This window comes from Ixodes scapularis, unplaced genomic scaffold (genome assembly GCF_016920785.2).
Source record: "Ixodes scapularis isolate PalLabHiFi unplaced genomic scaffold, ASM1692078v2 PGA_scaffold2__306_contigs__length_199485367, whole genome shotgun sequence".
Taxonomy (NCBI): Eukaryota; Metazoa; Arthropoda; class Arachnida; order Ixodida; family Ixodidae; genus Ixodes; species Ixodes scapularis.
Genome location: NW_024609857.1, coordinates 39,715,114 through 39,739,050, shown reverse-complemented (window position 1 = coordinate 39,739,050; position 23,937 = coordinate 39,715,114). Strand labels below are relative to the sequence as shown.

General features: G+C 46.9%; 1 protein-coding gene across 1 annotated transcript in view; it reads right to left on the bottom strand.

Moving 5' to 3' along the window:
• The window catches only part of LOC121832994 (calcium-activated chloride channel regulator 1-like), a 340,038-nt gene extending 334,075 nt beyond the window's left edge, over positions 1 to 5,963 (bottom strand). The window contains exon 1 of the mRNA XM_042291349.1: positions 5,915 to 5,963. The gene's annotated coding sequence lies outside the window, so the exon portion shown is untranslated. The remainder of the gene's footprint in view (positions 1 to 5,914) is intronic.
• Positions 5,964 to 23,937: the final 17,974 nt, after the last annotated feature.

Genomic DNA, 23,937 nt, shown 5'->3' with positions numbered 1-23,937 from the left:
TCGTACGCTAAATCGCTTACATGCGGGTCGGCTTTACGGAAACGAGTGCACACATGCAGCGAGAAGCACGACTGTGATAGCCTTACTGCGTCAGTTGCAATTTACATATGTCGCAATATGTGTTGACTGCCCTTTATTAGCTACAAAAACGTAAGAATGGGATAAACTTACATGGTCATTGAAGCGTCATAATGTTGTATCGTCGACCCATTCGCTGTCCGATTCCATTCTATAAATAAGAAAATACAAGGGCTATGTCGAAATATAAATATCAAATGATTAAATGAAAGCCCTAAATATCGAAAAGATCTAAAAAAAATACAAGATTTCAACGCGGAACGTAAAAGAACACGAAAACGAAGCTCCGGTAGTGGCCTGTGCAGCACACAACGCGGAGCCAGCGGAGCAGCGGCGAGAAACTGAAGGTCGGCTATGGCGGCCCGGAAAGCGCGCGAAGGGCGCGCCGACTGGTGGCAGCTCGAGTAACTGACTCGCTGAAAGCGTCTATAAGATTGGACAAGAGTACATACAGACTCGTTCATACGCGAACCATAGTGGAACGTTTGGAATTAACGCCCACTCGCGGTCAAACTAAAAAAAAGAAAAAAAAGAAATACTTGTACACACAAAATAATTAACGGATAGGAGAGAGCACCATAACACGATATCTTTGAACTAACAACGAACAAGAATGATTTGTTGCTAGTTGAAATATGTCATGTGTGCTCCGTCCTATCATTTTATTATTTCGTGTGAATACGGAACGTACACCAACACGATCGGTTATTAATAAGAATAATTATAAAAAGAAAACGTACTCGATCTTTGGGAAGGAGGGCGTTTGTTCGGGATGCTGCAGTAGGTCGAACGCGAAGGCAAATTTTAATATGTAAAAAGATGAAATGTGATTTTGCCGGAGCATGTACTCACTAAACCAAAATAGCGAATAAAAGGAATGAAAAAAAAAAATAGAGGACAAGAGAAAATTGAAGATTGTCTCTAGCTAAGTTCGATTGGGATAATACAAGTCCCATGAAAATACACGAGATTCTCAGAGGTTGTATATGTAAAACCTACGTGTCAAATTACCGGATAAAAAACACACATTTTGCTTACGCACAGTGAATTGAGTAATTGCTTTAAAAACGCAATCGGGAGAGCATGGCTAAGGTCATATGAGGTCGGTAGAGTTCCCCACCACATATATGTGTACCCGTGGAGGAAACGAGTGATTCCTTCAGACTGTTTTCATTAGTTGGCGGTTATGCTGCCCTAGCCATACTTAATCAGAGCACACTGTGGGAATGACGATTCACACACGACCAAATAAGACGTTGCCCGCGTCACATTTACATGCAGAAAACAATTTATATAAAAAATACGCATACTAGACAACTGGCTGATATCAAAGGGGGGTGCCTGGCTGGCTAAGCGGGACTCTACTCAGACGTCCTCGCGTCGAGTTGCTGCCCCCGCATAAAATCGTCTCTGGATTATATTGGCGCTTTTATTTTTGTCTTCCACTTCACGTCGCATTGGAAACCGTATGCGGGCGCGAAATGCTGGCGTCGGGGAATTCAGCGAAGGGGTTGGGGGAAGCCGAGGCAGGTGCGTCAGCAGCACGGCGGGGGAAGCAGCAGGCGGGACGGCCGAAATTAAAAACGGAAATGACAACTTCCCCGCCCCGGTGATTAACGACTTTGTGAGAGAAGCAGTCCTGCCGCGCGGCACGCCTGCTCGCGCGCACCTCCTCGGAGTGGCGGGAGAAACGCAGCACGTCCACGCAAGGTTTGCAGCAATCAGACGATTGCGCGAATTCTCCCACCACTACTCCGACTTGCCAGAATTTTGTTTTCAAAAGAGTCGAGGTAGTTTCGACGGTTACACGCCACGAAAGTTTAGTCCTGTCTAAACTTCACGTCGCGACTGTGGTGAGGTGTCGGTTTGTGTCGAGATAAGGGTGCGAACCTAGTTAAACTCGATCGGCACTCCAGCGACGCCTGCGACGTATGGCTGCTAACCTGGGGTAGTAAATGTGGAAACGCGCCAAAAGTACTACGGAGTTTCGGTGCATCGCTTTCGGCATTTGCGATACGGATACCCGGTACTCCGCCGGCGCCTTTTGCGCATGCGCGGTGTCGTGATTGGACATAGTTTGCGGAGTGTAAAAACGATCGAAATAGTAACATCTATAATAAAATCCGCAAAAGCGTGCGCGACGAACTAGCGTCATTGTCATCCGACAATCCAAAAACGTGGTATGGGATCGGCGCTTGCGCAGTGGCGACAACTCTATTCCTTTGCGTACATCATACTAATACCTGCTAATATCCCCTATTACCACATCGGCAGTGGCGTATATAACTCATGATCCCCGAAGTGCCGGTTGGTAGTAGTTGTAAGGTGAGTAAAATTGATGCGTAAAAAAAGAAACATGGTACGTGAGCACAAAAATTTGACTGTACTTCGGGGAAACCATATGAGGTTCGTTTGGTGATTATAAATATAGCAGACTCGGCGTTCGAGACGCCGAAAAACATTAAGCCCATGTCCAAGATTGTAGACGTTTAATTTGTTGCCGGCCAATGCTTTCTTAATCAAATGTTTTTTTGTTTTTTTTTTTTAATTTGTTATATTCCGCAACAACAACTATCTGTACGTGTTAATCACAGCAAGAAAAAAAAGGGAAGTTTTATAAACCTATCGTACCAGCAGTGTAGTTTCGTAGTGCCACCGATGCGCTGCCGGCATGCATTGTGGGAACTGTAGCCTTTCTGCAAGCTCGACAACCCCTTCCCTTCGCTTGGTCTGCACGAACACAGCACGAGACGACATAAGCTGTCTCGTGCACTGGCACCTGCACTGTGAGCTGCAGTTATGGCGGCGTCACGTATGCGTGGAACGCTTAGAGAGATCAATCTACTCTGTTTTTATACTGTATCGGAATTCAAGAACCCAACGAAAATCAGACACCAGATGATCCAACAGGGGATTCCGTTTCAGAGTAGCTTTGTGACGAGCGAAAGCTACGGTCCCCGCCAGTCAATTAGTTAAACGGTGCAACACCTGACAAATCTCCCAATGACTGTCTTCCAGTGGTTGTGGTTATTACGTGCCTTGTCCCGAAATCCGAACGACTCACTGGGACCGAAGCTTTCGCCCATTGCTTGGTTACGCCGGAACGAAAGCAAGGAACGTGTAAACTCCTCCTAACTGAAAGAATAACAGCAGAGTCAAAACTTAACAACAAAGGTTTCTCATTCGCGACTGAAGGTTCCCGTCGAAGCCGCGCTCCCGATCGACACGGTCCTCAGCTTTCAGTCACCGGAACCAACCGGCCGGAAAGCGCCGCGGCGATCACGCCACAAATTCTCGCGAATCACTGCAGGCAGCTCCCGGAACGCTCGAAATGAAACCAAAACCCCCAACAACGCGTCCAATCGCAAATGAGGCTGGCCGACCTACGCTCACGACAAAAACACATACTTACAAAGAGAGATCATAAAATAACAACGTCAGGAGCTGTCAAGGCGTTGAGGGAAGAACCCGACGTGTTCGTGTCCGCGGCCGCGGAAAGGGCACGCAGCGGCCGTCAAGCTCGGCTGTCAGCCGGCCGCACTCAACGTATCACTTCACGGCGCGCCGTCCGTCGTCGTGTTTCCTGCACGCAAATTCGATTTCGGGTTTCGGACCAGGCGTCGATAATAACCGTAATCCGGGGGGAGACCCCCGCTGTCGACGAAAGCCGCGAGGCATCGACCCGCAAGAGAAGCGACCCTTCGCTGCCGCCTGCTCTGCCTCGCCCCGCCGTTTGGAGCTTCGGAAGAATTGAAGCCCGTATGGGCGACGGCGTTCAATGAGAGAAGAAAAGTGTGGATTACGAATGGAATGGTCGAAATGATATATTGGCGTATATGGAGATGACGGTTTCGATTCGGTGTCCCCCCTTTGAACCAGGTGAAACCTGTAGGAGAAATCGAACGCTGAAGGCCGTTCAATATGTGGGGAAGAGGAAGAAAGTCGCAAGAGTCACCGACGGGATGACAGCGGCAGGGAGGGGTTATCAGTTGTCCCGCCTCCAGCGCGATCGAGGTTCCTGCCTTCGATTATGCTTCGGCGTGTCGTGAACTTCGACCGTGCACGCGCAGCCGAAGCACAAAGGGCCTAGAGGGGGTTGACATACCAACGCCTCAACGACTCGTCTAAAACCCATATAAAATTATAAAAAAAATAAATTGGGGTGTGTGTATGTTTATACAGCCTGAAACAGCCTGCCGCAACGGGCGACGAGTCTCCCAGCTGCAGATGAGAAATTTAGCCAGTGCAGTACAACTGCTTGCCTCGGGTCTTTAACGTGCATCATGCAGTAGTGATACACGATCGCACGCCGGTACGATGCTCATCCAGATCGAAACGGAAAAAAATGGGGATTGAACCCAGGATCCTGGGTTCTACCCAGTGCGAGATTTCACTCCATGTGCTCCGAGCTGGTGTGCGCTAGAGTTCCTGTAGCTCCCTACGGGAGCCAGAGTTGCGCGTCTGTTTTCCACGTGCCGCCGCGCCGCTATTCGCCGAGATCCGATCACATGAGGAGCCGGATCAAGTGCCGTGCAGGAAAGTGGACGTTGCACGCGCCCCGGCTTACGTTCCCCTGCTTTTGAGCGCGCCGCGCGCCTCGAACGCGCGGCGCCGCTATTCGCCGAATTCAGTCACGTGACGAGCGGGATCAACATGCTGTGCAGGAAAGACGGTGCTACGGAGATGAACGCGCAACTCTGACTCCCGTAGGGAGCCTATACAGGAACTCTAGTGTGTGCTAGCCCACTCGGCCACCGATCCCCTTAGAACCCATATACTTACCATGGAAATTGCACTCTTGGTTTCCTCCTATACAATAAACATTCTAACTTCACAAGCCGGAAGTGTAACTTTACCCAGCCAGTTACTTCGCTGGTGTTCCTGAATCAATATACGCCGCCGGTTTTGGGCCATGGGTACACTACAGACTAAACATTTATCCCCTCTCTTCCTACTTCTCATCCTCGACCGAAGCGCCAGTCGCGACAATTGGCCGGCGGGATTCTCGGCGCGTCCTCGCCGGCAAGGACAAGCGTGTCCACACACAGAGCGCCTTCATCAATTTCCAGCGCTCCGCGAGCGTGCCCTGCAATTAGCTTCATCCCCCCCCCCCCCGGGTCGCGTTGCCAAATCCGGAACTGCTCATAGCCCCGGACCGCCCACGTGAACACACACAACGGCCTTTTCACAAACAGGCATTATGCGGAGAGTATAATACGCATACACGCAGATTCTCGACGGGCCTGGAAAATTTCCAATCTGACCCTGAGAAAACCCTCCGCGAGAAGAATGCACGACACTTGGCGACCGCCGTGCGCTCCCTCTGAGCGGCGCATACATTAGGCCGCTGCAGCGAGAAAAAAGAAAGAAAAAAGGTGGGCAAGAAAGAAACGTAGCGTTAGGCCAGGAATGAACACCAGAGTTACCTCCATTACCCGCTCGACCGACTGTTACGGCAAACTTGGAGATGGGACGACTTGGGTTACAATAGAACTGCAGCGAGTCGCGATCGAACAGCGCAGCGCGTATTGCAAACGCCTCTTCGCCAGCGGTAAGTTTACCGCGGGGCATGTTCGCTTGGCGGACGCATCGAAGCGTGACCCTTTTGACGTTAATGACCGCCAGAAACGGGCTTTTGAGCGGCGCGGTCACAACCTTGGGCCACCCAACGGCCGCCGGCGAACCGGCAGAGGTGACAGAAGACGGGGTTCTGCGTAGGTGAGAACAATCGCCGAAGGGTGTACGGCGACGGTAGCCGCGCTTCGCCGTTGCGGCACTTTTCGGACACGATTGGAATCGGGGTCAAGGCGTTTTCCTATGCGAATGCGGCACTCACCGAAGGAGCTGTCGTCGTGCTCGACTCGATTCCGCTCCGCGGGGACCTGGGAGAAGTAAGAGAAAGAAACAAGATAAGAAAAACAACGGAGTCATCAACATTGTCACGGCGTGGGAGTTGTCGCTGTAATAGAACAACTCGGCGGCGCAAGATGGGGAAACATGCCATCGGTTCGCGCGTCACGGTGGCTGCCGGCGCCAAGCGGGTATGGAGGTAAGACTAGACACGTTTTTGACCTTGAGGGAATTGTCACTTCCAGTCGCGACGGACACACATTACAGAAATCGCGAGACTGAGTCAGCGATGGCGTTCGAAGTTGTCATGCCCACACATTTGGCTGCGTAGACAGTGCGTACACAGTTGGCTCGAAAACTGGACAACATGCTCGTTTATTTTTTTTTATTTTTCAGAGTGGTCAAATAGGCTAGCGCTAAAACAATATAGGGTATAGCCGCTGCCAGCTGAAAAAAAAAAAAAAAGACAGGTTTTTGAAGAAAAAAAAAAAAAGCAAGAAAAGGAAAACAGAGGTGAATTCTAGCATATTTTTGTCCGGGTAATTTGATTATCAAACTTTAGATCTGAACGTATCAACAGAAGCGAGAGAAACCAAAAAATCATCCGCTAAATGGGACGTCATACCCAGAGGTTTGAGCTCGTCGCTTACTATGTTCACTCTTTCTGCTTGGCCATTTGCTCTCCGGCGTTCCTATCTCGCGAATGCCGCCATCCCATCGGCTGCAGGGTCTATTGATGCCGGGGACACGCAACGCCTCTCATTTCTTACGCTGTCGGTGGCTATAAAGAACGCGAGAGCATGCGGCGCAGCTGGCAACGTTTGGTACACATTTTTCGGATAGAGGGTATCTCTATCCGAAAAATGTGTAGGCAAACACCAATTCCGAGTGTCAGTTTCACTAGTCTGTGTGCACTGTAGAGTAATTTAGTCGAGTCGCCTAAACCCGGAGACAACCAAACTAACAAACAACGGGAATGGTTACAGAGACCCTTCGTACGCTCATACACCCTTCGTCTCCGAATTTAACTCTGACTGCGCTGAAGGTTGACGCGGCAAGCTGGTGTGCAGCTACCAAATAAATCCTAGTAACGCGAAAGCTTGCGCACTGGGAGCACCCATTAAAAGAAAGCTATGAAATTGCGCCTTCAGTGTTGGAGAGTGAACAGCCGTAAGGCGAGAAGAAGTATGCGTGCAGTCCCGCAATTCACTGAGCGAACTGCTTGCGAAGCAATCTCATTGCGCGCAGCAGATGCAGCTAACCAGTGCTTCGCCTCCGAAAACCACAGAACGCAACTTCACGAAGAGATACGAAACGAGAGAACGCTTGCAAACAACCCACGCACTGTAATATATGCTCAACTTTGTGTTTCTTCGCTCGCTGAGAAGACTACGAACTTTTAAACATAAGAAAAGGAACTACAAAATCAAGTCGGAAGAAAGGAGAACACGAGAAACTAAGCAAAAGAGACATCGGATGAACTTGCAAGTTCTCGATGGCGGAAAAGCACGAGAGGCTTTCTCTTGTCTGGAGTGCGTCTTCCTCCGGGCCCACCGACAGACGCGGAAGACAAGTTCAACAAGATCCTCGCACGACACATTCGCCGCGGAAGGAAGAAAAAGCAACAACAACAAACAACGGCGGTTCTTCGTTCAGTTCCATCGCAGCACGCCCGGGGCGCTGGAGGGCCGCAAAGGCGCCTCTGTCTCTTCTTTCGGAGCCATCATTAGCGCAAACCAGAGCGCCGCCAAAAGCGTCCTTCCCGACGGCGAACAAGGACCTCTTTTAGCGACTTCGACGAGACAGACCGCGCGCGCACGTCGTCGCTTCAACCCTGGACTGTCTCTCTCGAGGAGCGCCGGTCGAAAGCCCGCGAGTTAGCGAACTCCGTTTTAGGATCAGGCGTGTGCACTGCAAACTGTAAAAACTAGTTTTTTTTTTTTTAGCGTTTTGCAAGTGAGCTGCGGCGATCGCCGAGAGGCTGCGCCTTTGGCTGAGCAGTTGCACTGCCATGTTTAAATTTAGTGGACTTGCGTCCCACTTAGCGGACGGCGTTCATGCGCGACACTGACGTCACATAACGCCATGACATCACGTGACGCAGTGATGTCAGTTGGCACCACTAGGTCATGAATTCCTGCCAAATTTAACGAAGAAATGTTTACGCTATTGAGTGGGGAAACGTTCCTGCTAAATTTAGCTGGAAAGTTGAGACGTCCTGACTTCACGTGACACTGACGTCATAACGTGCGGACAGTTGCTAGCGGTATCGCGTGCTGCTTCACCGCTTCTATCCAGACCTCTCGTAAGCCTGTTTCACATGGTACGATTTGTCTTGCGTATTCGCAGCTACAACGTCGGGTACCACAGCTTACCCTAATTTTTTTTTTTTCCGCACGAGCGACGTCGCATATGAGCAATCGCAAGTAAAATTGTACCTTGTGAATCGGGCTTTAGAATATTGAGTGCTTCGACGTGGTACCGCGTTAGGTTTAATTTTAAGTAAAATGTCAGTGTAAGTCAGATACCCTAAAGCCGGGGTCACACTGCTTGTACATCATACAAAAGACAGTCTGCATACAGATTCGAACGCGAGCCACCGGGAGATTCGTACTTCGAATGCCACATGGCAATGACTTCGAGGAGAAAACTTGGCTCGCGGCATTCGAACCACAGATATTGCGGTGACTTTTTCTTTTATTTACGGTTGGCAGACAGTCTTCTGTATAATGAATGAGCAGTGTGACCCTGGCTTTATAAGTTTGTGCTTAAATCGTTTTCTTTTTCGTTTTTTCGTTTGTCCCTGGCATATCCTAATCGGTCTACAGCCAATCATGCTTCGGCATTAGTCACCAAGAAGGCTGAAGGACGAATGACGTAGCAAGGAGCATCAACAAGCTAATCGGTACGTGCTGCGTTTATTAAGCTATTAATTAGCTATATCGGCGATTATCACTGTCGACAAAATCCAAAAACATCATAAAAGAAAAATAGTGGGTCTACTTTTCTGCGAAGCGCCTGAGAGAGCCATTTGCTGCATCGCTATTTTCATAATTTGTCGAATAAATCCACGACGATCAACCCACAGGGACAACGCGGTCGAGTGATTGCAGTAGAGGACGGTTGGAGGGCGCGGGCCGACCCCTTCCTCCACCGTAACTTTGCGTGCTGCCAAAACACTTTTCAAAATATTTTTCGAACGTGCAGACTCGTGCCTTTGTATTCTTTATCAGACGGGAGCCAAAACCGTATTTTTCGCCCCTTCGCATTTCAAGTGTGTCGGCTCGGCAGCTTCTATGCCCTACACGCATTGGGCTCACTCAATCTTTGAACGTTGACGCCCGTTAAAGAATTCTAATAATCTAAATATTCTCAGGAGCATTTATTGTTAGAAAACACCGCGAGCACCATGTTTCACGCAGGCTTTAAGGGTTCGTGCAGTCTACTTTTCTCGTGTACCTGGCGAACTCTTGTTTGATGATCCGATGCTCTGCCCCAACCTGGCTAGACGCTTAATACTGTGAAAACTTGGCATTAGGGGAAAAAAAAAAGAAAAAAAAAAAGATTGATTGTTTTGTAAGGAAGCTTCAAAACTTGTTTGCAATAAGTAGCCCACCGGCTCGCCGTACCTCAGGATACAATGCCGCCAACGTAAAAAAAATAAGAAAAAAAATATAGAACTGCTTGTATTTTAACGTTGGCACGGTCGGGTGCCTGACAGTGAATGGCGTGGATGACGAAGCCAGGCGCAGTTCATCGCCCAAGAGTCCGGTTTCGAGAGGCTGCTCAAGTGTCCCGTTTCGCGCCGCCAAATCAGGGTTGGAGTCAGCCAATGCTCCACAGAACACGCTAATTGAGCAGGCATCGCTGCTTGCTTTCAAAACTCCAGAACGGGGGCAGCCATTGGGTGGCGAAAATTCGTGGAGGCGCTCGTTGTTCCACATCGCGCTAAAAGAATAGAAAAAAAAATCCTTCCAAAACAAGTTATTTATTCTCACCAGCGGTCTGTTGGAAGTCCACAGCAATAAATTGGATCGCCGCTAGTTTTCATCACGTTGAGTTGCGGAAAAGGCTAGAAAAAAGAAAAACTTCAAATTTTAAGGTTTAAATTAGCGCCTTAGAAAAAAGGAAACACCTTTTAGCACCGCAGTATAGTTTTGATGACAACCTTTCCGTTCTTACAGAAAGAACTGAAGACAGCATTCACCGCTTGTTCACACGAATAGTGTCGCACTGTGTACGTTACCACAACCCACTCGTCCACCGAACCATGTTGGAATTTCTATCTAGGCTGGCGACAACTCCATCTCCGTTTGAGCTGTAGATAAGAAAGGAATAGAGTAGGCAGAGTGAGAGAGAGAGAGAGAGAGCTTAGGGTGTGAGCATTGGACAAGAGAGAAATCGTCCGACAGAGCGGTGGTAATCGAACCTTCCGCTGGGGAATACTCGAGGTCCGAGCCTGCCCTTTGAAAGCCAATCGAGGATGGCGACCCGGGCTCGATTAAAGCGCCTAGCATCGCGGAAGAACTATACTATGTTTCTTGGCGAAGTTGATCGCTGTTAACGCTGCGAGCCATTCGAACCAATGAATAGCCAGGATCCAGTCACGTGTCCTTGGCTGCAACGTATATCGTTAAGACGTATCCGAATGTCACGTGGTACTCGCTTCATTAACTCGGATCGCTCGTAGTGTCCCTTTGGCCCAGATGGAATTAAACACTGCTATGCAATCCGGTTAGTGCGAAGGCATCCGGTTTCAAAGGAGTGAACCACCCGAAGTGTGATTATGTTGGGGATATGTTATACAACATAATTCTGGTAATTGGAGCTCAAGCTACGAAAAAAGACGCGCTTTTATTGAACACGCCGATTTATGGGTTTATTTTTCATATACGTAAAAACGCATAGTTGGATTACTAGCGAAAAAACACAACGAGAAACAAAATTTGACAATAAGCAAGGACTAAAATGGGTTTGTACGTGTGCAAACAGCGGAAACCTCGAGAGCGGCGGGAACGCTGGGCTGCACCTGCGTCTTGGGGAAAACGGGAACTACGCAGCCACGGGGGAAATTCGGGCCGCGGTCGAGTAGCTAATTAAGGAGGGAGTTTAGGTCCGTGTAGGGGGGAAGGGGGGGGGGGGGGGGGGGCAGACATAGAAGCGCATCAACTGCCTTCTCGCTCCCCGCCTTTTCTGAGGCGCCTGTGGTAGAAGGATGCAGCGACTTCTCGACCTTGATGTTTGTGCAGTGCTCGCTCGATGCTGAGAGTGAAGCCGCAACTTGAAGCGAGCCGAGGTAAGTGAGCGAAAACAAATGTATAGGGGTTACAACCAACCCATACGCTGGACTTTCTGTCGACAACTCACATGCTGTGCGCCAAAACAGCGCTTTGTAACGAAGTTCGTTATAAAAAAAAAAAAAAGAAAAAGTTCGATCTAAAAGAACGCTCGTTCCCAAACAAGTTCTGTATTTAGAACTATTTGTTGTTGGTGCTTCATTTTGAAAACATACATATCAGTAAAAAGATAGTAACAGGAAAAACAAAAATATTTTTTTGCATAAAAATCAGAAAAAGAAACGAGAGAAAAAACAGACCCAATATATTTTCCTGAAGCCTACAAGGCGAATTTCTGCAACATACGGTAAGATTAACAATAATCAATGCGGCAAAACTGAAAATAATCATGTCGCACGTCATTTCGTCGATAGTGGAGGTGGAGGATTAAATACACTATACCATATTGAATTTGTCAATCCATAAAAATAAAAAAAAAGAAGCGGTGCGGTGACGGAGCACGAGAGAAAATAGGAGACAAGCGCGCGTGGTTGTCTGCTGGTTTCTATTCGTCGTCAAACTGTTTGCACTGCCCTGAAAACGTACACTAAATAAGCATTGTTCTGCTGTTCAGTAGGAATTTGGTGTCAGTAGGGCTATAAACGTTAAAAATATATTAAAACAAGCTTTGGAAAACCTTTAAAATGGATAACTTGCTAAAGCCTGATATTTGTTCGTGTAGAGTCTGCATGCATGTGAAGAAGTCAACTTTTCATGCCATCTATCGCATATTTCCCGGTTAACACAGTGTGACACCTTAGTCGAAGAAAAACCATGAGAACACGCAATCGTGCTTTCACTGCCGCACCACCATATGCGCATAATTTTGCGTAATATAACATATTTGGACGAACGGTGAATGCAAGTTTAAATTTTACAGTTAATCTAATACAAATTTAAGTATACGATGAAGAGTGCGTATTGCTTTTGCCAGATGCTTAGTAAAAAATCTGATAAATTGACAAACCTCTTATCAACATACAGAAGTAATGTAAGGTGATAGTAAACACCTTAGCAAGTCGGATCCCGACTTAACCTCGAACCGCGCGCCGAGGTAAGGGGGACCCACTCTCCAGTCAAGACGTCCGCTGCCTGTCTTTTAAAACGACTTTTGTTTGGGCTAGTTGGTTCTTACTAGACATGATTAAAATAGCGCAAATTCGACAGGGACAACAAAGAAGGCACACGTACAACAGGACTGGCGTTTACTTCCAACTAAGTTTATTTGATCATCAACCAAGCAATATATACCATCGCCAGCGAGCATAAAAACCCAAAAACACACACAAAAAAAAAAAAAACTTTAAGACTATATGCCTACAACGCGCCGTTGTAGGCATATTTCCTGTCAAATTTGCGCTATTTTAATCATGTCTGTCTTTTAATGTTGCCAAGCGTCTCTTGCTGAAGCATACGCCACTACACGCAGAAAAATATTTTTTTCTTTTTTCTTGTAAAAACATACAGGTGTTTTTTCGGAACGCGAAGGAGCCCAAACAATTAAATAAAAATCCTAAACCAACAACAAATCGAAAAACTAGAAAAAATATCTAAAGTCACAAAGCGCTCATTAGAATGCGCCAGTAGCCGCTTGAACATTGCATGCGACTTCTGGCGCATGCAATGACATTGCTGGCTGAGCTCGCGGCAGCTCTGGCTTCCACGACGTGCTGGAACAGAGGCCGCGATCGTTGTAAAGTCAGTTCCAACCCTTAAACATGCCTCGTCCTACAATATTTGATGCCACGATTCTGTGTGGATTAGTTCTTTTGCGTTCAGAAACAGTAAGCTTGTCGCTAACGCTGGCAGTCGACATTACAGCAGAAGCCTCCATCTTGTCATCGCGAACCCCAATGACGCGCCCCCTGGCGCATCCCAGCATGGCGGAAACGTTATGCGGCACCAGCATCGCTCAAAATGGCAGCGCACAGAAAATGCGGCTTAAAAGAGGAGGTTGACCTCGCAATTATTAAATAATTTCTAGCGTTTTTTTTTTATTTTTGGGAAGTTAGTTCTTCAATTGAGTTGTCAGACAAGCAGCGTTTAAAGATTTAAAGATCCGGACTTATTTTTCTTTGAATAATTGTTTTGCGTACGAAACAATATTTAAACTTTCGCTTCCGCCCTTAAGTGTGACCCAAAGATATTGAAAACACAAACAAGCAAACATTTTTTTTTATTAAAGGTGCGTATTACGACGGACGACGCTATCGCTTCGAATATAGAGAGGTTGAAACGTGCAGATGTAAAACGCAAGATTTAAGTGCGAGGATAAAACCAAAATGTCCTAAAACAAGGTGCGTGATAAAACTGTAAAAATAAAAACCGAAAATATCGCCAGAATAAGAGGGGGGGGGGGGAGGAAAAACCGAACACGGAACATAAATACGTACGTAGTAGGCGCACAGAGATTGCGGCCTGCAAGTTAAAACAAAACATACAGAAATTTGATCTCGTCTTCCGCGAACTTTTCGTGTACGCTATTAAGACAAACCTGCAAAAAAAAAAGGAAAAGTAAAAAAGAACTTGGATGAACACAAAGTTGCGGACCCTACAGAGAAGAGTCTCACGCGCCAGGCTACACTGTTTCCTCCCCCTTGGCCGCGAAACTAACAACAATTTAAAATCGCACAAAAAAGAAATAAGGATCGAAGTATCTGGCCACAGGCTTCGGGATTAGATTTTATCCGTGAAACCTCCATGCCCCTCGCCCGGGAGTTTCGCTAGCTTTAGCTAGTTCGCTTTGCTCGATGTTTGCTGTAGGGTTGGTTCGCTACTCCTAGAAAAGGTTTCTTCGCGCCAACCTTCTTTCTGAAACTAACGAAGTCACTCCAGTGACTCTCAATTCAGTGATCAAGCGTAGAATCGAACCGCAAAACAACAAAAACAAAAAAACTACCTTCGCAAGAAAAAAGAAAGAAAAGTGACTTCTTTAGATTGGTGTTGAAGAAAAAGACGTACGGGAAGACGTTGACCGTTTTGCAAACTCACCTAGACACAAATGCGTACTGCGTGTGGCATAAAAAACACTAATTATATCTATATATATTGTCCCAGAGCAGACATTGGCTGAGATTAATACTTTAGGATTTATTAGGGTAGAGCTGTAGCGTTGGGCCAGAGAGGACAGGTACATAGTGAAGTAGGTATTAAATCACAGTAATGCACTCATCTCAGCTGTTTGTTATCGTAATAAATTTAATACGATCCTTGGTAAGAAAACACCGGGTGTTTCTGCGAATGCTTAGAAAAATATCCAACAAACAGGTCGATTAAAAAAGGCATAAATATTTTCTAGAACATACTGGCAGGCACGGCAAAACAAAAACCGCGAAAAAAAAAAGCCGCGGTAGTTACAAGACGATTGCCTAAAATTAACAAACTAGCGTTTTAATTATTTAAAATAATCATATGGCTCCAATTAGAAACTTCCTAAGCGTCATTAAAAAAAACAAAAAAAAACAAACAAACAAACAAGTCGATTAATTTTAAGGCTAAAAGGTTACTCACGCGATGCATCTTTTCAACACGCCATGGTTTAGCGAAACCGAGATTTCGCGAAATCAGCCTGTTCACACGTGGAGTTTGACGTGCAAAACCACGTGTTCACTCACACACATTTTTCCAAACCTGGTCATCTGCACGGGGAATATCAGGCGTTTCACATCAAAACGGTATGAAGTACACACAGTGTGAAGAGACAGCCTGCTTTATTAATACGACTCCAGAAACTTCGTCATATTCGGCTCACAGGGTATATTGGGCCTGCCAAACCCGGGAAAGGCCGCGAACGTCAAAGAACAGGCGGATAATCTCGAAGCATTTCGAAGATTTTTGCACCGCTAAAAGTTGTTCTCGGTCAGCATGTTTCTATGTGGTGCTTGCACTCGTCGCGACTGTTGATGAATGTGCACCGCGCCACCAACCCGTACTGTTAACACATTTCGCCCGTACGCACCTCTTCTCCGCTTGTCGCTCGCCGCCATGTTTGCTTTTCTCTTTCTGGCTTCGGCTCGAATACGGAATCGGCCAAAAAATATCAGACTTCTCCAAACGCTCACTCCGCCTCGAAGCTGAGACGTCATATCGGAGTCAAGCGGTCATTATTGGCAGAGTCCATGTTTCCCCCTCAGGTGATTGACAGGCCTCGGTGAGATTTCAATGCTCGAAAAGCGCGGAGCACGCGCGTTCACACAGTTCATCTGCTTCCCGAATACTAGTTTCGCGACACAAGATTCGCCAACAACATGCATCGTGTGAATAGACCTTTAAAGCATTTGTGACGCGTGGAACTGCGCTAAAGCCACCACTCGTGTGGCAAGTGGAAGGCTGGCAATGCGAAAACGGTGATGATAAGCAAATCATCCGCGTTTTCGTATCGACATTCTAAGTTGAATAATTACCTGAAATTTCGTCATTTTATTTTTTATTATTACTTTCAGGGATATTCTCAGAATTGTATAGTATTCACGGTCATTACTACTAGAGGCCAGACCAATTCTTGAGAGGAAAAAAAATGCCAAAAGGTAATGGTTCTCTAGATAGTAATCGATCAATTTCGACTTTTTCTTTTGCCCAAATTGATAAAAAAAAAAGAAAAACGCGCAAAAAGAGTACATGCGCAAAATGACGGTTGAAAGAGTGACGTAGTTGTTTAGGTGACGTCGTCACCTGTGTTGTCAGCGTACCCACCAAGGACACGCCGCCGAGATAGTGACGACACCATGGAAACAACGACACTCTTTTAAGCGTCACTGTAAGCAGAGCTTGCAATACTTTTTTTTTGGGTGTAATTTTTAGTTTGGATGAGAAAAAAAAAACCAAAAAAACTCGGAAATGAAGAGCTTATTTCTTAAAAAAGTCTTTAAAGTCGTCTGGCCTCTGACAGCAATTGCAGTCAATCTTGCAATTCCAACATACCCCTAGAAACCAGCATTTAAAAAGCTTAATGGAGTTTTCAGTTAATTACGTCTATTTACCATGGCGGTTATCCCATAATGTATTGTCCATCGAACCTGATATATACACAGTAAAAACCATAACTTCTCTAACTCTCACCCACTAATAAAAAAAAAAAAAAAAAAATCCGGTCAAATTAAAAATTAAGCTTCCTGTACATAAGAGACGTTCACGATAGGAATGAGAAGTCACGTGAGCGAAACGAATATGATCCCGTCGGTGAGTAGTTGCATGGGCGATTCTAAGATCTATTCACAGCTGGGTGCCTACGAGCGGAAGACCCGGAGGAACGCCTTGGAGGCGTGTGTTGCTCCGAGTTCGGTCGTTTTCTTCCCGGTTACCTCCATTCTTTTAATTCAAATATAATTAGAGCTTGCTGATTCAACGGCGACAACCATCTCGCCATCGGGACACTGTTGTTCGGTAGTAGGCTGCATTAATAAGAACCGAAAGCGCAGATTATCGGAAGACCCTTACATCGCGCACGGAACGCGACCAGGCAACTGCGGCTGCGATGCTTTCAAACTCTATCGAGATCGAAATGATCCAGTCTTCCGGCGGCCGTAGGTTGAGTCCGCAAACCGAAAATATTTTCCCCCGACGCCATCCTCTCGAATGTGCTCGGAACATTTCGCGCATCGAACCTAATAACGCTGTACATTTCATGAACATGGGCTACGCTCGCAAGGTGGGTGTACGTTTTCTTGGGAAACCGCTGTTTCAGCTTGTAACTTTTCGGTTGCTATTATTTGCAGGTTGTAGCTTGCAAAAAGCGACGCTTGCAAAAAGTTGACTACATGCCGCCAGTAAAACTAAAGGTAACTGCCGAAGTTTGGCTGACTTTCGGCAGGCAATAAAGTTAAACTTTTTTTCTTTGCCCAGGAAGTCGGGCACGACCCAAATTCCGAACCTTCCATTGTGCCTGCGTCATATGTCCTCTATTCTTCCGACAAGATAGCGCGAGTTTTTCAAGTTTCTTTGTTATTTCCTCTCCAGATGCGTGGTAGCGGATCATACGCTACACGCACGAGGTCTGCGCTTCGACCGGAATATAGTTAGCGAAATAGTAAACGGACCTGCTTAATTTATTTTAACACCGATATCTTTCAGTAGCGACAGTGACTCGATTTCCTCATCTGCAACCCATAGTTGAAGGCTCATTTGCGGCGCCGGATGTGGCTGGAAATCGACAAAAGAAAATATAAAGTTAATTCTATCGCTTTTTTTTTTTTTTGAATCCCGGATCTCCTTCGCGATAGCAGGAGCCGTGAACTTACGTTCAACGTCATAACACGACTGGGTTCATCATATTTCGCGAATTAGTACTTAACGTAGCTGGAAAGAAAACTTCAATTTGTATTGCTGAAACATGCTCGTGCATCGATTTCGAATCGTTGAATCATTGATCGATTCGCTCCGGCAATGGGCACATCTCGACTTCGCGATTTTCAGTTCTACACAAAGGACACACTCGTCGACACGGGATCCTCAATCAAACCCTTTATAAACCTCTGCAAGCCGAAGGGAGCTGCCTTCGATCGTTTCCTGCAATGCTCTTCTTTCGCGTGTCCTTGATCACAATTTATCTTATTGTTGTGGACGACACGAACAAGACGCACCCTAAGTCGGATACCTAGCTTTTTGGAGCACCTGACCAGCACACCCAAAGCAGGAGCGGCACCCCAACAAAGAGCACTTTCTTCGCCAACGTTTCTAACCACCGCTCGATATGGCCGCGGAATCTGACGCTCGGTAGATGGCACTGCAGTATTCAAAATGGCGCCACCCGCGATATAAAGGTTTATTAAAGGGTGACACTGCGGTGAGTGCGGTGGGACGTAAGTAACATTATCAAGGTCAGATTCGAATTGATCGATATCAACGCGGGTAAGGCGTAAAGGCCTGATGGAGCGCCAACTGTAACAGCGTTGTTTCGGAAAACTGCAGTATAAGAAAGGGCGTATGCTCGGTGTTTAGAAAACTTAAATGCTGACCTGCGTAGCTGCTGACAACATAAAAACGCAGGGCGTGGATAGCCCTGGGCATCATCTTGTCGCTCCACAACCAATCGGATTGCGGCACGAACCAATCAAAACGCCAAATAACCAATCACGAAGCGAGCCGCAAACATCATGAACCCAGCTTTAAGTCACGAACAAAATGGGCCCTGTATAGATTCTCGCCTCCTCGATATACTGCGAGAAGTTACGGCTGCGCGAAGCGCGACAAGATACAGACGCTTAATCAATGACAGCATCAGACACTTAGAATGGGCTGTCAGTTAAATAGATCTAGACTCTCAAGCTCGAGGAAAAAAGAGCACGGGGAGGAACAAAAAAATGTTTAGCTGAAACTTTAAAAAAAGTTTAACCTAACATACACACACAAAAAAAAAAAAACGACCTATACTTTAGTGGGCTTAAATATTTTCTAGCACCGAAGCCGCTGTCATACTGTTAATAAATCATACAAAACACAGTCCGCAGACATTTTCCGAGGCGTGTTTCTTCCTCGTATGACAATCCTGTAACATCGGTCATAAAAAATAAATTTAAAAAAAGACTGCACACACATTAGAAACATATGAAGTAAACATGCTTCAAACATGCTCTAGGAGTGTTCGCAGATAATTATGCCAGCGTGTCTTCCGTATGGTGTATGACGAGCATTGCGAATGCGCCTTGGAAGTCACCGGGGAACACCGGAAATAATAAACTCCAGGACAGCCGATGACCCGCCGGAAAGAAAGCAGCTGCCCAGTATATACAGCTCGCGCGCACCGACGGCGCAAACCTCTTTCCAAGTGCGCGCAGCGCGTATTTAAAAAGCGGCCGCGTCTCCGACGTGCGTAATACTACTCGCTTGCCGATCCTCCGCCCTGGCCGATCCGATTAGCGTCGTTCTCGGCTCGATCCGGAGTGCGAGGAGAGAGTGCGGGGGAACTGCGGGGACGAGTCCCCGACCCGATTTGGCCACGCAGCCATCTCCGGAAGACGACGTGTGTCCTCCCATTAGTCGCAGCAGCAACAGCGGAGGCGGCGGGCCCTGGGTCCGCAATGCTGCTGCCGCCTCCTCCTCCTCGTCGTCGTTATTCGCTCCTTCCCCGATCCTCGTCGCCAGTTAGGCCTAGCGTTAACTCCAGCGCTAATTACGCGACTGATCGAGTTACTCCGCTCGCACTAGAAGACGCAGTACGGGAGCACGTCGGAGCGAGAGCAGCCCGAGAGAGAGAGAAAAAAAAAAAACACGTCTATTGTGAACGTGCGTTTAATCGCGGGCCTTTTTGGTCGATTAACACGGAAGGATGGATGGATGGATGAATGAATTCCTACGGCTGAACCTTCTTGGTTTGGGGGGGGGGGGGGGGGGGGGGCGCTTGCGCCATCTAACCGGTGTTCTTAATTTGAACATTTAACGACTGCCTAATGTAGAAAACACCGCAATCCGTCTGACGGAAACGCATCTTCACAACCGAGCGCGCGCCCCTTCCGTTTTTACGGGTCGGCAAGACAGATCTGGGAGAGACTACCGCGCGCGAGGCTGTTCCTGGTAACGTGGGAATTAAGACATATTCAGGTCAATCTTCCGACGTTAGACGCAGGTTCCAGACCGTGTATGAGATGAGTATTCTAGGCAGGCAGAAATTAGAACATCAGCTTGTGAAGAACATGTGCCGATTTCTAAACGAAGGATACGTAAAGGGCCTAAACCTTTTTCGTAGTAGTTCGTATGCAGTTTGAGTAATAGCAGGGCGTTCATTGCCAATTAACTGTCCTGTACGTCTTTTGAACTTTGTCCTGTCAGTGCCTGAGCCTGCAAGTGCGATGCTCGCCCAACTCAACTTGCCGTCATTGGAAGAACGAAGGAGAGTAGCCAGATTAAAACTGCTGTATTTGATTCGAAACAAAAGGTTAAACATAGATTCGCTGCCATATTTAAAGTGTCACTCTGCTGGAGGACTTCTGGGTGGTCATACTGAAATGCTGATGCCGATGAAAACTCGGATCGACATTTCTAAGTGTTCCTTTTTCCCGAGGACCATAGTTGAGTGGAACAACCTCCCGGAAGATGCTTTTGCATGTGACACCGTTCAAGGCTATGAAGCCGGCCTGAGAGGCCTCGCCGAACAACACATATAATGTATTTTTCTTTAATTTTCTTTTCTACGTTATTTAGTTCGCTTATATTTATATACGTTTAAATGCATCCGTGTCTGAATCATTCATGTGCGTATCCTTCGTGGAAGTGTGCTTTAAAAATTGGGTTATTTTACTAATAGCCAGCTCCCGTAACGGCCAATAGGCCAACAGTATGAATAAATAAATAAAAACCACTTGTACTAACCCACTCCCCTCTACAAGGAACTCGAGACATTGAGGGCATGTATGTATGAATAACTAAATAAATAAAATACCATGCGTGTTACCTTCCACACTGAAGTATATATACTGCTCCCTGCGAACTTTGTGCGTTTGTTTACCCTCCAAATGCTGACACGGCGTGCGTTTCCTCTGCATTCTTTATGCTATCTAGCTTTGATTGATATGTGCCTCTCTCTGTATTCCGATATGCCAAGGACGCATGTTAGGATATTTGCCCGGCGAGTTGGCTATGCTTAAATTACTGCTCTTCGAAAACGAACAGGAAAGTATTTCTGCCGCATGATCTATATGCAAGAGTAGCACGAGAATGACCTAGTACAAACAGATAATATGTAAGCATACCAGGTACTATCGTGCTGTCTGTACCACCTCGGAAAGCGCTGTGGCGTTGACTGCTTAACGACTAGCAGACGAATGGGAACACATACTGGACGAGCAATTTGTTTTCCAGAGAAGTCATAAAGGGCCATTCCACTTAAAGATCATGTCGCGCGTGTATACCACGGAAAAGGCCATCCCTCGTGTGTTATAGCCAGCTGGATCCACGACAGTACCATTGTCGCGTTGGTACATCGTTGCCAACTTTAGTATTCGGCAGTCCGTTTCAACACGCGTCTCGTACGTCGTGGCTTCAAACCGCACCGAATGATCGATCGTATTTATCTTCAATTATTTATCTTCTTCAACAAAAAAGTTTAATTACACAGGAGACGATATTTCTTACCGAGCTCGGTTTTCCGCAGAAGGTTAACGTCGAAATTGGAAGCACGCTGCAGTTCACGCGTTTCGATAAACTCTCGAACGTGTGCGTTTTAGGAGAAATTCGCTTCCAATTACTTCCTAATTATTGAGAATCCACTCTTTCAAAGACGTTTTCCTCTTCGACCTAAACTTTCCTTACAAGTTCCACCGGGAACCGCGCCCTGACGCCATGACTGTATCAAGCTGCGTCTATTTGCGTACGTCAATTTAATTCAAACGCGAGCAATTTTCTCGCTTCCCGTTTGAATTCCCCGAATCCTTAATGATCCCGCGGAACGGATAGGAAGAGACGAAGTTCGTGAAATATGAACGAAGCGGAGCAAACCCCGAAGATGTCGGCGCTAAAATCTGAAACTGTTTTCCAGTTGGAAAGCAACGAGATGCGTGTTGGGCACTACATCTTAATGAAGGCACCTCTCTCCTCTCTCCCCCCGCCCCCCCCCCCCCTCATAAAATTGGATTCCCATTAGGGCATGCAGTTCAAGCTGCGCGCGAAGGACTGGTCATATTTCTTGCAAGTTATTTAGGGAAAGAAAAAACCTTCAGCCGCTCGAAATACATTGACCTCCATACATTTCTCATATTTTTTTCCCCGTTTGGATTTTTATTTTCACGTCTCGATACTGAAGAGATATGTGCCATTCGCTTGAGTTGCGAGTTCTTAAAAACAGACAGAGCGGTTGTGTTGAAGCGGAAAGGGCCAAACTGGTTTAAAGTGGGAAAAATAAAGACGCTAAAAGAGCAGGCATGAAAAAAAAGTTAAAATAATTTGCCTATCCTTTACATCTACGAGACAGTTTAAAATATTTCTCAAAAGCGGGTGTGATAAATCGCTAGCCCTATGACGAATTTCAGTAACGCCATTGATTCTAGAAGTCACCAAACGGTTATTTCCTTACACCCTTAAAAAAAGCTAGTACAAGGGGGTAACTACAGAAGTTACTACATTTCACTTACTAAATTTACTACCTGTAACGCGCGGTAGGTGTAGTCAGTTACAGGCTAAGAAAAGTTTTCCGGGAAGGCTGGGAGGAGGAAGCGGATGGAACGTTGGAAAGAGGAGGGTGTTTCCTCATTTCCTCTCCAGCATTCCGTTTGCTCCTTACTCCCCAGCCCTCCTTTCCCTCGAAAACTCCTCCTAACCCGTAACTGACTGTAGTAAGAAAGTTGGTAAATGCAGCCGCTACCACTTTTTAGCGTTACTACTTTTTTACTAGCTAGTTACTACCCGAAAAGCACGGTCAAGATGGCGGCGTCTGCTACATCCTCGATGGCCAGCATTAGCGACGCTCTTCCTGTTTCAGAACGCAGGAGGAGGTTATCCACAAACAATCGTAGCATCAAATATTGTAGGACGGGGCATGTTGAAGAGTTGGAGCTGACTTCATAACGATCGCAGCCTCCGTTCTAGCACGTCGTGAAAGCCAGCGCTGCCGCGACCGCGAGCGCAGCAGCCACTGATCTCTATTGTAGTAGACTAGATAGCGAATCGCGGCCTCGGCAGCTGGGGTCGAGTGTCGCCACCGGTGGCCATTGATTGACACCAGCTAATGCATGGGACTCTATGGGGACAACGAGAAAAAGTGCCGTTTCCCCCGTTTCTAAGCTGTTGTCGGCCCTGAAACGTTTTGGCTGCTTTGTGATAAGCCCGTCAAATAGCTTGCGTACAAACATCTAAACTGACAGCCCTCGCAGTTCTTATAGATAAATATTTTGTGGTCGAGAGTGACTCCGCTGGGCAAAAGATGTAGTGCAGCTCAATGATGCGAGTGTTACCTAGAGTTACCGCGGAGTCGGTGGTGGTTTCCTTGCGTTAGGTTTAGCAGACAAGCTCGAAGGCTTTGCTAAGCGGAATTCACTCACTCCCGGAAAGCCGCTGTCGAGATGGAACTCCTTTGTCATTCATCAACCTCTGGGCTTCCCCGAGGACGGTCTCATTGACGGCAAGTTCCTCTGTTTACTCCACTAGGAGAGCAAGCTTGCCAGGTCAGCCGTAGGTGCTCCGGTACGCTAGATATTTTTAATCGGCGTCAGAACGTTTGACAAAAAAACGATTCGATCTCCAAACACCCGACATAAGGATCGCAGCACACCATAAAATACTCACCTCCGAGCAGATGGTACATGCTTCAATATTCTTACTTTTGTGTGTTTCTCCCATAGACTTGCGTGTATTGCCTGGTGTCAAGCAATAGCCGCCGGTGGCGACACCGACGTGCTCCCGATCAGCGATCCAGCCTATTACAATAGAGATCGGTGGCAGCAGCCATTGTTGATGCAGTGGCCATGCGGCTTCTGATTTTCCTTCTCGTTTTCATTCTTTTGGGAACGCTTATATTTTATTTTGGGTTTAACTATACTCCGTTTCACCTTACGTCCGAGCGCAGCGGATGCAATACGAGCCATCGGACCCAATCGAAGACCGTATGAATGTCACGTGACCTTGGGGAGGGGCACAGCGACACCCGGAAAGCGTATCACGGGCTACGTCCACAGAGCGGGATTGGCTGGGATAGAGCGTAGCGTTCGCTGCGTCCGGACGTAAGGTAAACAGAGTATACGATGAAAAT